Raw genomic sequence first — 13784 nt, 5'->3', positions numbered from 1 at the left:
TGAATCCTTAAGAAATACAAAAATATAAAACATTGCAAAAAAAAAAAAAAGGCTTACTGTCTTTATGGTAATTTGCTTAATATTAGCTATGATGCCATACATCAAGAGTTTACTTGCCAATAGCCTCGTTCTTCTACCCTTGCACACTTTGAGGAGTATCCTATTCCAGGAGTCACCCCTTTGATTTCATTAGCACTATTCAGGAAGCGAAGTACTACTCAAAATAAGGCTAACAGAAATAGGCCTTATAAGCTTTTGCTTAACACAAAAGCCTATTTAAACAAAGATTTAGCAGACAATTTGCATCCTATATACAAATATAACAAAATTATTTAATGCCTCACTATGGCCCAATTCCAAGTGCATTTATAAGCAAATCTCATTGCCAAGAGCAGCAGAACCACAGCATTTCTGTTGGGCTGGTGGTTCTGTTGCAGAAAGTTTGTTAAGGAAGTATTCCCCATATCTCTGCCTGCTATGAAGTGTGTGGTTGACCTCAGCACTGCATTGGGAAGAGAGTGGGCAAAATGACTGTGCTGGAACTTTGTCTGATGGGTTTGTGTACATCATGGAGCCCCAGGGCCAAACCCAGTACTGAAGAGGAGCAGCAGTACTGAACAATCCTGTACTGGCTGGGGAATGTACTTGAAGGCTTACTATATCACTTCCATCTTTAACCTATATAACTGTAGGACTATTTTGGAAATGTTGGCTATAATTTTCATGTTGTACTTATGATCTACTGTTTCATTACAGCAGGAAAGTATCAGTTGCACCAGACATTGTGGCTATTAGTGCTCCATAATTAAAGACGGATTATTTGGGGTTGAATATCGCTGTAGTAAGGTATTTAGAAATACGGGGCCACGTACTCCCCTTTGTTACTCAGAATAGAGACTAGCAAAATGAGCCAGGGTTACCATACCCAACACGATGGGAGAGCAGTCTGTCTTTGGAGGATTCCTTCCTGGCTCCCAGATTTCATACAGATTTTTTCTTGGGGCTGAGATTACATGTGTCTGAGACTTTGAACTGGAGGCAGAGAGGAGAAGATGTTGAATAGCAGCCTTTGGACATAGCACATTTGGTTTGGGTGGATTTCCAAGCAGACATCCCCATTTGAATTACTGCTGCTCAGACTAGCAGTAACTCCCCCTACTCCAAGTCATGCTGCTATTGAGAAGGGGAACTGAGGGAGCTGTATAAAGGTGCTGGGTCTTCATACAACTGATCTTGTCCTTTGGTGAGTGTGACAATATCCAGGTGGATCCTGGGCTGCTGAAGTGTTTAAAAAGTCCAAACTCCCTTTCTATGTGGAGGCTAGTTCTACACACTCCCAATCTAACAAGAAAATTGGGAAGAAACTGTAAGTGTTCCATAAAATGTCTTTCCCAGTATTCTTAGTTTGCAGTGGGACTATGACATATTGTGTCTGATCATATGCAGGGACGTGTCCAGTGCCCCGTCCAGCAAGTGGGTTAACTGGTGAAAGTGAAGGGGAAGGGAATGTATTAAAGGAGAAATTGGCAGTGTTGTTGAAGTCTAAGTACTAAATAATGTCCTTTCACTGATGTAGCCCATCATGTGTGATTCTGACCCTGACTGGGGCTGACAACTCTGGGAGAGCAACTGTCTATATGGGAGCTAACTAGCAGCCAAAAACTGTTACAGGGCAGACAAGAAATAAAATAGGATGGTTGTTCAAATTAGACGCTATAAAGAGCTGGACTAACCATGAGGCAATATTATAGCTTCACACTTCACTACATCTCTACTTATCATTTTAACCTTTCCCAGGTGAAAGTGTGTATTCTTCTTGGCGCACATTCATTAATACTAATGGGAGTGGTATTAAGTGTGTATCAAAAGTGACTTGATCACTGTGAATGTAACAAAACTTTCATTCTTGGACAAAGAACATTTCTGAACATATAAACAAAAATTCACAGGCTGGCTGAAGCACATCACTGTCAGGAACCGTTTCCATATTATCCGTGAGGAATAGACTATTGTCATTCACACAGCGCTATTTCATGAAAAATAATTCAGATTCTCTTTCTTTCCTTTTTGGAAACCTGGTACAAGCACAAGATGAAATCTGTAAGAATGTAAGAATGGCCATACTGGGTCAGGCCAATGGTCCACCTAGCCCAGTATCCTGTTGTCTGACAGTGGCCAATGCCAGATGCATCAGTCGTTCACTCCCCATTTCTGGCTGTCAGCAGTTTAGGGATACCTGGAGCATGGAAATGCATCCCTGACAATACTGGCTAATAGCCATTTATGAACCTATCTTTCATGAATTTATCTAATTCTTTTTTTAATTCAGTTATAGTTTTGGCCTTCACAATATCCCCTGACAACAAGTTCCACAAGTTAACTATGCATTGTTTGAAGAAGATCTTCCTCATGTGTGTTTTAAACTTGCTGCCTATTAATGTAATTGGATGGCTACTGGTTCTTGTGTTGTGTGAACAGTATAATCCATGGTTGAAATTGTAGTTTAGCATATTTACTCTTTGCAGATGAACTGCACTATTCTATTCTGTATTGTTTCTTATACACTCTTATCTCTGTAGTATCTGAGCACCTTCCAGTAGTGTATTAACTAATATGACTACCCATCTGTCAGTGCTTGTTCTGTCATCTCCTCCCCTGGGGGAGAAGCAGGGGGAGTACAGTATTTTACTTTGGTAGGTTTTACTTGTTTTTAATATATATTTATGTTAGAGAGGACAAGGTTAAAGAAATGTGCCTTGCACTGGCAGTGGAAGATGGTGAGGTTTGTGATGTTCCCTACTTCCAATGGTAGTCTTGGCCTGACCCCTGAGAAACCTCTGTCTCTCATACAAGTGAGCTTTATTGTTATTGATAAGAGTTTCATTGTGAAAGAGGAATGAAATTGTCATCCACAGTCTTCGTCCCAGAATTTTAGGGGATCTTTTAGGTACCCTGGACCCAGGCCTTGGACCATCTTGAAGATAAGGACCAAGATCTTCAACTTGATTTGAAATTAAATGAGAAACCAATATCGAGCACGAAGGACAAGTTTGATGTTCTTGTGGTAACCTGTGTTTCTGAGGAGATGTGCTGCAGTAAGGAACTGAAGGCTTCATGCCATGTAGTTGGTTTGGAGACTTGTCCCAAGCTGGTAGACGAAGACCAGAACTCATCGTTTCTCAGCTGGACTGCAGCAATGTAATTCATTGCAATATATTGCTGTAATCGATCTGAGAAGTGATGAAGGCATGAATAATTAAGGTCAGGTCATCATCTGTCATGATAGGACAGAGTATCCTAGCCATCCAGACACGACAGAAAACCTTTCTTATGGAAGCTGCTATATGAGAGTTTAGCATCAGCGAGAAATCCAAGAGTACTCTTAAACTTCAGGCCAAATTGTACCTTCAGCTAAAGGAGACTGATCTGTAAGTACAAACTCTTTTAAATGCTTTCCTATGCCCATCACCATAAGGTCCTCTGTCATGGTCAGGTTCAGTTTCAGAAAGCTGTCCTTCATCCATCGGTTGATCTTATCCAAGCTTTGGGCCATCTTGGTGGTAGAGATGTGGCTGTATGTGGTGAAGGAGAGATAGCACTGTATGTCATCTGCATATTGCTGGCAGTTGCATCCATATTATCTGATCCAATTCACCTCATGGTTTCATGCAGAGAAATAATTGATCTCTTTGGGACTCCTCAGGGAGGTGTCTAGTGCCATAGATGCAGTATCCCATCATTACTCATTGGTGCGTTCCTCCAGGAAAGACTCAAACCATTTTAGCACATTATCTTGGATCCCTGCCATCCCTCTTAGGTCAGACAGGAATTTCTCACGGCCAACAGTGTTGAATGCTGCAGAGAGGTCCCAATGCTCCACTGATAAAGGTCTTTCTGCAATTCGAAGATACAAAGCTACATAGAATAATTACCCACTAGCTGGCTATAGCTGATATTTTCTTAGAGTTGCTAATATTAAATCAATTTTTTCAAGGCTTATTTTTTAATAAAACGTTTTAAAGCTGGAATTTGGCACAAAACAACTCATTAAGGGTCAGAAGTTTCTTTTTTTTACAGTTTTGAAGTAATATGTTCTGATGTTTTGTTTATATACTTGTATAACATAAGTTTACTGATTTAAACCCCTTTTGGATGTACAGTCCTAGAATAGCTTTGATTTTTAAAAAAGTAAAATATATTTAGGAATTAGTCTATGAAATGGTTATAATTCTGTTTGTAGTTTGAAACGGTGGAAAAACTGTATGCAGTCTTGAAAAGGGGCTGTTTTGTGATTAATAAACTTTCATAAAGGTATTTATCACTCATTTAGGACAGGATTATCGTTTGTCCTGGGTGAACTACCCACATGACAGGATGGGAGGGAGGGTAATTCTTCTTCTTGTTATTCTTCTGACTGTTAACCACCTCTACCACTTGAAAGTGAAGTAGAAGTGTTTAACAGTCAGAAGTAGTAGTAAAAAAAGCTAACCGAATGTAACCATTAGGAAGGGATAGATAATAAGACAGTAAATATCATAATTTCACTATATAAATCCAAGAATATTGAATGCTGTTCTGGGTGCACCATCTCAAAAAAGATATATTAGAAAAGTAAAAGTACAGAGAAGGGCAACAAAAATGATTAAGGTATGGAATAGCTTCAATATGAGGAGAGATTAAAAAGACTGGGACTGTTAGTTTTTGAAAAGAGAAGATTAAGGGAGGATATGAGAGACCTATAAAATCATGAATGGTGTGGAGAAAGTGAATAAGAAAGTGATATTTATCTCTTCACCTAACACAAGAACAGGTGCCACCTGATGAAATTAACAGGTAGGAGGTTTAAAACAATCATAAGAAAGTTTTTCTTCACACAGTGCACAGTCAACCTGTGGAACTCAATGCCAGAGGATGTTGTGAAGGCTGAAACTATAACTGGGTTCAAAAAAGAATTAGATAAATCATGGATGATAGGACTATCAATGGCTATTAACCAAGTAGATTAGGGATGCAACCTTATGCTATGGGTGTCATTAAGCCACTCATTGCCAGATGCTGGGACTAGATGATAGGGGATACATGCGCTGTTTAGTTCATTTCCTTTGAAGCATCTGGCATTGGCCACTGTCAGAAGACAGGACATGGGTCTAGAGGGACCATTGGTCTTACCCAGTATGGACATTCTTATGTTCTTATGTCCTTATTCCAAGCCTCACTCTGGAACTTACAGTGTACTGTAGCAGTGTCCATATGGGATGTGACTGTGCAGACAATTGGTGTGCTGTAGATTCACACCCTGGCTTGCAAGCACAGTAACTTGCCATCTAGACACACCCTTAGTTTTGGGGATGCTAAGAGGCAAGATATAAATAGAGCAACAGTGATATAGGTGACGGGAACCATTAGGGTAGATTTTGGCTAAAAATGGAGGCACTTAAAATTAGCAAATATTTTAGAAATTTTTTGGCAAGAGGTTTTACAGTCTATCACATTTCAAGTCAATATGCAATTAATTTAGTTTAAAATACTTAAAATCAATAGGGTGATTGTGATACATATAACACAGAGAGTGACACATATAGTACATAAGCTGATATGTCATGAATTCCACTAGGGAACTCACTATCCCAAGCTAATTGACATTGTTGGCACTCAGATACTGTGGTGATGGGCACTAGTGAAAAACCCTACGAGAGACAGAGAGATCATTACCGTGGCCAACATTTTCAAAAGCAGAGATGTCAAGTTGTGTGACATTTTATGGAAATGGTGTAATGAGATCATTTGCATAATCCCAATTAATTTTCATATAGCCATAAACTTTGATTTAAAAACATTAGGGTGAGGTTGTAATGCTGGCAAATCAGCATCAGGTTTAAATGATTTCTGATTTCGCTGACAAAGTTCCTTTGCACCGCTCAGGCCTAAGGATGAGGAAAGGCAGAGGCTGTCTGGAAGGCGAGGGTGGGAAGTACAGGTACTTGGCACGCAGGAGGGCACCAGAGGGTTACTGCAGTGAACGTTTTGGAGGGCTGCTACGGGGTAGCTTTACCCTCCCCTATTAATCCTTGTTCCCTTGCTGCTTCCACATTAGCTCCTGACTCCCACAGCCAGTCCTACTGCGCTTCCCATTATTCCCCTTTTCCCCATTCCCCCCTTTCCATTCCTGAGCTCCTGCTTCCATTCATTTCCCTTCCTCCATTGGTTCCTGCAGCCCTTATTAGTCACTGTTTCTCTCCCATTAGCCCCTCATATTCCCCTGTAGGGTGCTGTTGCTGCCACGGGGTCCTTTGCTCCCTGTGGCTGGAGGAGGATAAGACAGCAGACAGAATCGGAAGCAGAGAGGTCCCCTTCCTGCCTGCTCAGCAAGTAGCAAGGCAGCCCCTGGTGGCGAACTTGGGATCACCTGCAGCCCAAGATCTCCTGCTTGTCCAGCATCCAGCAGACTTTGTGACATTAAGGCTGGCCAGAGAATATGAGTAAAGGGGGGCTGCAGGTGTAAATGGGACCTGAATGACATGGCATGTGGCATGTCAGCAAAAGTGCCCATGGATTTTGGGTGTTCGATTTGAGACAGGACAGGATCTAGGTGACTTAAGGTGGGCACCCAAAAACTGAAGCAGTCAAAATGAAGGGTGAGATTTTCAAAAGCGCTCAGCATTGACTTAGTTCACGGTGGTTAACTTTAGTGAGAACAGAGTTAGGCCAACGTTGAGCACTTCAGAATACTCAGTCCTTAAGTGTCCAGTTTGGAAAATTTGGCACTGTATACATGAACAAAGTGGCTAAATGTTAAACAAAATATTGGCCTCAATCTTGTAGTCCAATCCAGGGGAAACCTCACATTGACTGAAGAAAGGACGGCAGAATATTTTACCATTGACTGCCATATTGTGCAGGATGCATGAAGGGAAAAGAAGATGGCCCCATATTTTTGTATCAAACACAACAACAGATTTGAGCTGAGGAAGGGGAAGGATGAGGGCGGTGCCACAAGAGCTGAGCTGAGCTGAGATAGTATGAGGGCATGAACAGGTTAACAGAGCTGCTGCTACAGCTTGCCCCCTGCCAGAGCTCTAGGATAATGGTGAGCCATCCCCCAGATATAAAAGAAAAAGATCTGGCCATGAGACTAGGACTTATCATCAGAGTAGAAGAAGAGAGATCAGTCAATCAGTTAAAAAGTGGAAAGGCACCAGGTCTGGATAACATTCCAATGAAGGGTGTTACGGCAGACTTGAAGAACACAGTAAACATATTGATAGGTCTCTTATAAAAGTTATTGGAAGAATGAAAATACCAAACAAGTTAAAAAAAAAAAAGGTCATATAGTGATGCTGCCAAAGAAAGGAGATCTCAGTCATTGTAAGTGCCGGAGAGTCATTCAGTTGCTGTCTCTCCCAAGTAAGGTATTCACACATATTATTCTAGACAGAATAAAAAAAGTGGTAGAGTCAGGGTTATAACAAAAGGAGAATCATGTATAGATCAGCTAGTGCCCCTAGGTATCATTATAGAACTGTTGATCGAATGGCAATTACTGCTTTACATGAATTTTATAGTTTTCCTAAAGCCCTTTTATATGGTGAATAGAATGTTTTTATGGAAGTTGTTACAGTGCTGTGGAATTCCTCAGAAATTTGTGAGCAACATTCAGAACTTCTGTGAAAATATGACACGCCGTGTAATATATAACAATGAACTCACTAGGCCATTTGAGGATATTATGGGCTCCAGACAAGGATGTCATATGTCATCCATGATCTTTTTACTGTTAGTGGATTGGGTAATGAGAGAGACTGCCAAAAAACTAAGGGGCATACAACAGACTTTCTCACAGATATTAGAGGACTCTGAGATCAGCTTGCTATCCTCTATCCATAGAGACATGCATACCTAAACAAATGATCTCCAGGCATATGTACATTTACTAAGGTGGAAAATCAACACTGAGAAAACTAAACCTGTGAGACTCAACACAAAAGAAACATCAATAACACTTTCTGGGACTGAGAGAGAGAGGTCCAATATTTCACATATCTTGACAGCATTGCAAGTGAAACAGGTGGAACAGATGAGACACTAAAGACAGAATAGCAAAAGTCAGATATGCCTTTGTAACTCGAAAGTTGATCAGAAGAAACAGAAATTTTGCCCTTCAAACTAAATGTTGAATATTTAATACCATTATAAAGTCATGTTTACTATGAGGCACTCTAACTTGGAAATTTAAGACACTCCTATCTAAACTCCAAGTTTTTATAAACACCTGCCTAGACAAATCCTCAATATTAAATGGCCAGAAAAAAAACACAAACAAAAAACTCTGGAGGAAAATGAAACAAAAACTGATACGACAGGAAATTACAAAATGACAATAGAAATGGCTAGGACATACATGGAAAAAAGACCCGAATAACGTAACAAGACAGGAGTTGAACTGGAAAACCCAAGGCAAGAGAGGATTAGGTAGTTCAAGAATAGCATGAAAAACCACAACAGAAACAGAACTGAAAGCTATGAAAATGACATGGGAAGAAGCAAAGACTGCTGCAGGAGACTGACAAAGATGTAAGGCAGTGGTGAAAGTCCTATGTGCCACATGGAATAGAGAGGCAGAAGAGAAGAGAAGAGATGTTTGTGTAAGAATGTATACAAGCCCCATAAGGGAAACCCTGCTGGGCCAACAATGGTTCTACAAAGAGCCTTCTTGATCGCTCATCAATGAGGCATGTTCCAGTCCATCCTGCTTGTGGAACTCTGACCCAAAAGTGAGGTCAATAGCATGGACTTCTTTAAAAACTCCAGTTTGCCTCCCCAACACTACTTCTTCCTCATCAATGACTGTGCCCCACATATTTTTAGAGGCCAACATAGAATGAGATAATGCTGGCCCCACAGAGTTCCCTTTGCAAGCCTCAAAGGGCCTGTGCGCTCCATGACAGTGTTGTTTGAAAAACGAATAAACAATCTGAACACACAAAGGATAAATGTCAGTGATAACTTAACCAGAGACTGAAGCCAGTAGGAGCAGCTGCAGAAGCAACTAAAGCAGAGACTGCTGCACTTGGGAGGAGGGGGAAGGGGTAAAATGAGGCCCAGCTAGGGGAAACCCTTTGCCACACTCAAAAATCCCCCAACTCAGAACTGTGCAGGGGATATTCCCCTTTTGGGCACTAAGTCCCATGTTGTATCCTTACTCCTTCAGCCATTTGGTCTCAGGGAAAGAAACTTCAGAGAAGTAGCCAGCCAGAGACTCAAGCTGGGAGGAACAGCTGCAGAAACAGCTAACGCAAGGACCCACCAGACACTGATGAGCTCAGAGGATTTTCTACAGTTCTGACTCGATTTTCTCTGCATTGCACTGATTGTCTGTTTGCTCTATCCCTCTCCTGCCTCCTTCCTCAGACTCTTTTCATCTAATCTTCACTCCACACCTGTCCCTTTTACTGTTCGCGTCTCCCCTTCACCTTTCATTCCATATAGCTTATCCCCTGCCAAGTAAACCCCACCCAAAACAACAACAGGATGCTTGCCACCATCACATTGATTTTTCTGGTTGTGTGTTCTATTTTCTTTTCCTGACACTGTGTCTGTTTTCCCATCCCCTTCTGGTCAAACATGGCAGTACAGGCACTCTCTGCCTCAATTTCCAAGGGGTGACAGCCTGTGTCATAAGCTCAGTATTAGTCTTTAAAGAGTTAAACAATAAAACTCAGAATTCAGCTGTTTTCACCTTTAAACAAACACACATAAAAGACAACTGCTTGGTCCCAGTGATTTAAGCCAGGGGCCTGATCCAGTTCTGGGCTAATACTAAGGCACAACTCTCCTGTCCTCACCCAGCATGCCCCTGAACGGAAGCAGGCAAGCCTTCTTAAATGACCTGCTTACTCCTGATTGTCAGTGTCTCCTGGTACCTTCTAGGCCTCTGGAAAAATAAGTCTTGTTAGTAACCCTTACTTAAGCAGTAGGGGTGTCAGAGTGACAATGCCTACAGCATGGAGCAGTGAAAACGTATAACACGCTGTCACACTTGTTTGTTTAGACTGTAAGTTCTTTGGGGTAGGGACTATCAAAATTATACAGTGCTTAGCACGATGGGGCCCTGTGCTTGACTGGTCCTTAGGCACTATCATAATAAATATGATTAATAATAATACCTTATTTTCAAATATATTTACAATGAGATATGCTTCATACCTGTTGGAGTCATATTGCTGGACAGAGCAAAGTAGGTACTCGCTTTCTTTGAAGCTAGAGGTAACTGTGCCACATAGATCAACCGAAGCAGGAGAGTAAAATATTCAAAAGATTTTCCTATTTCAATGAAATTTGCTATGTGAAATTTAATTTTTAATTAAACTATTTAGATGTTCACAAAAAATCAATAGCCACTTTTATTTGAAAATTCATATTTGTTAATTAAGGAGATGGAGGAGACAAATGTGCTCTCCCAGTAGCTGCTCTTGGAAATATTGGTTTTGATGGCTTACATAAAACGCAGCCACATTGAAGTCGGAGGGTTAGTATGGGCTAAAAGATAGCACAGAATATGGACCAATGATACTTGTATAGGAAAGGCCTGATCCTGAAAAATCACAAGTAACTCTATAGAGGCAATGGTGTTACACTGATATAAAAGCAGTGTAAGAAAAATCAGAATCAAGCCCTAAATAGTGTTTGCAAAATGCTTTATTTGTGCAAAGAACTATTAAGACATATCAGTTAGTGGCAGAGGTTGGAATGGTTCGTACAATGGTCTTCAAACAGACTGTGATCTCACACATCGTAACTATTATCAAATCCATAGTAGGTCACAGGGTGTTGGCAGCTGAATATAAACTTTCACTATGAATGTCCATTTATTGTTAGTTTTAGGTCACAAATTATTTTTGCATTTAGTATTGTCCAAAAAACTCACTCTGTAAAAATGTCATCTTGTTACTGCAAGATGTACCTTCGGACTCATAATGTAATGAGAAAAACAATGTTTTATTAGTCAGCTCTGTAGAACCAATATAGTTGTAGAACAGCAAGCTGTGACCTATCACCAACATGAATCTTTAACAAAACTATCAGATTCTCTGTTTAGATACTATAGCAATGGCCACATTAGAAATACCAGATAGAGATATATACATAGATGATTTCCAAGTCATTAATGTTGGTGCCAATGTACCAATGTACTGTATAAGACAGAAAGAATACAACTTTCAATGGAATAACTAAACTCATTGGGCTGGCGAAGTGGTCAGTGAAAAAGAAATCTTGGTTTTGGATTTGTAAATTGAGCATATAGGGTTTTTTATGTAAATGTATTAAAATTCTACATTTTAAAATGGCATGTGGGTGGCACAGCCCCAGACTGTAAAAAGAGCCTATATAGAAGCATATTAGAATCCTTTTTGTTTTACCTGATGCATTTTTATTAGTTTTCTATACATTTCCTTCACAGTCTCAATCCCGTTAGTTTAATCCATTTTAAGTAACAAACCAGAAGAGTGGCACAGACAAAGTGTGTAAGTGAACTCTCCGTCATTTACTTCTTTATGCTATTGTCAGAATTGATAAATACTCATTCAAAGGAACTGGGGTCAAGACACTCATGAATCCTGCTGCCCAGTGTTTCCAAAAAATATTTCTTCTTTCCTATGCAGTTTATGAAAACTGGTAAAAGTACATAAACAATCCTGGTGAAAGATTAAGCAAATTTCTAACCGGGAAAAATCAGTGTTCATTAAACCTATCCTCATATAAGCAGTGATTTGGCCACTAGCAGTATTTTTTCTAGTAATACGTAATTTTCTTCCTTTTGGACCTGAGTTCTCTCTGCTTTTAGTTTATTATTACACAAGACTGGTATTGCTTTACTAAAGAACAGTGTCCTTAAACACAAATGGCATTTTGTCAGTGGATTTCAAAAATAAACTTGCAGTGCAAATAAAATAATAGTTAGTGCAGCAAAACAAATTTAACAAAGCATGCTTAGCATTGTTTGATAGGTAAGAAAGGCGTTGGTTAGTTGCCTGACATTTCTTGTTCTGTGATTTTTGTCTTCTGTTAGCAGTGCATTTCAGCAAAGGGGACATCAGTGCCTTTTAAGTTATATCACTAGAGACCATGAAGAATCAGTGTAACTATTCAGCTCCCCTCCCTTCTCACCTGTAATTGAATCTTTCATCTTTACATTGTACTCCTCCTTTTCTATACCAACATTTGGCATTCTTAGAATTCCTAATAGCAGGCATTCCACTCAGTTGAACAGCAAAGTACTATGAGGCTATCAAATAAGGTCTGATTCTATTTGTTTTTGTGTTTGTCTGGGCAAAGCCTATAGAGGTGCTGTTTGTTATTCTAAAACAACTTTAAAATGTTCTAGGGATCCAGTCGTTCAGTTGTTATTCAGAATGAAGTCTTTTTGGGGTACCAAATTTAAACAAATGAGCCTTGCCAGAATGAATCCTATAAATATGACTTATGCCCATGCTAAAAGATAGTTTCAGTTCAATATATACTTTAAGAAGAAAAGTTAATTTAGGGTCAAATACTGACACCCATACTTAAGTTGAGTAGTATACTACTCTGAGTAGACCCATTGATTACCGATTGGCCTGTGATTATTTACTAAAACTTAAAGATAGAGATCCCATATATCCCATGAAATTAGAGATTGAAAAACTGGTAGGAGAAATCCTTCCTTTGATGATGAAAGAAGGAAAATGTTAACAGGACTAAGTTACTAAGTCTTGTCAACACCTCAGTGTGGGAATGCAAGGTAATATAAAGCCGCAAACTAAGGTGTAACGATCTTGAGGGTTCATTAAAGAATAAACTACTGAATGAGTAAGGAATAGAACTTTAATAACACAGGCGGGAGTGACTCCCAAGTGTGCAAATGGGAGCAGCCATGTTAGATCTGATGTAGGGCACATCTTGCAATTCACACAACACTGTCCCATGCTAGGGAGCTTCTTTAAATCACAATCTTCTACAAGCATATCTCTACATAAGAGTACACAAAAATAAGTCATGCAAGGGCTTAATAAAATATTTCTTAATTTCTTCAGAATAAACTTTTCTTATAACTTTAATTATTCTAAATTTCGGATGTAAATAATTTACAATAATAACTGCATGGTACATCTGATTTGTGTGAAATGTTGGTGCATTTGGATCTAAAGCTAGTACATCCTCCATAGTGAGTGATACTTGAGCAGTCTGCATAGAATTCCTTATCCAGTTAATTAATTGCAGTAGCATCCTTTTGCTTTGATGTTAATGAGATACAGTGCAAGACTTGCACTGTATAGGAAACCACTCTTAAATCAATTCATCTTCTCTCCATCATGACCGTGTGAAATGAAAGACAATGGCAGGATTGATTCTACATCTATTCAGTCACATTTTTGTGCACATTGAGAATAAAAAATATATTGTTAGTCTTGCTCTTAATTAATTGCTTTCCTACTAATTGACTTGCCAACTGTTATATTCTTCAGAAACATTAATAATCTCTTTTGTATTCAGGTCCAAGTGTTCTTAGCCTTTTCAAGATGCCAACCCCTTATTTGAAATAAAAAATTTTTGTAATCCCCTTACATTTATTGTAGAAGTAAGATAATGAATCAATGATAATGATGACTCTATATAATCTATTTGTGTATATGTGTTTTGAGAGGCTGACAGAGAATACTTAAAGGGTAAAGATGTGCAGGAGGAGTGTGGAGGAGCAAGATTTTGGTAGAGGATTGCTTATTCAGACATGAAAGAGTTGAAACTAC

Source organism: Emydura macquarii, unplaced genomic scaffold, assembly GCF_026122565.2.
Source record: "Emydura macquarii macquarii isolate MOO-44397 ecotype Brisbane River unplaced genomic scaffold, CSIRO-AGI_Emac_v2 contig_2636, whole genome shotgun sequence".
Lineage (NCBI taxonomy): Eukaryota > Metazoa > Chordata > Testudines > Chelidae > Emydura > Emydura macquarii.
Note: the sequence above shows the minus strand (reverse complement) of the source record.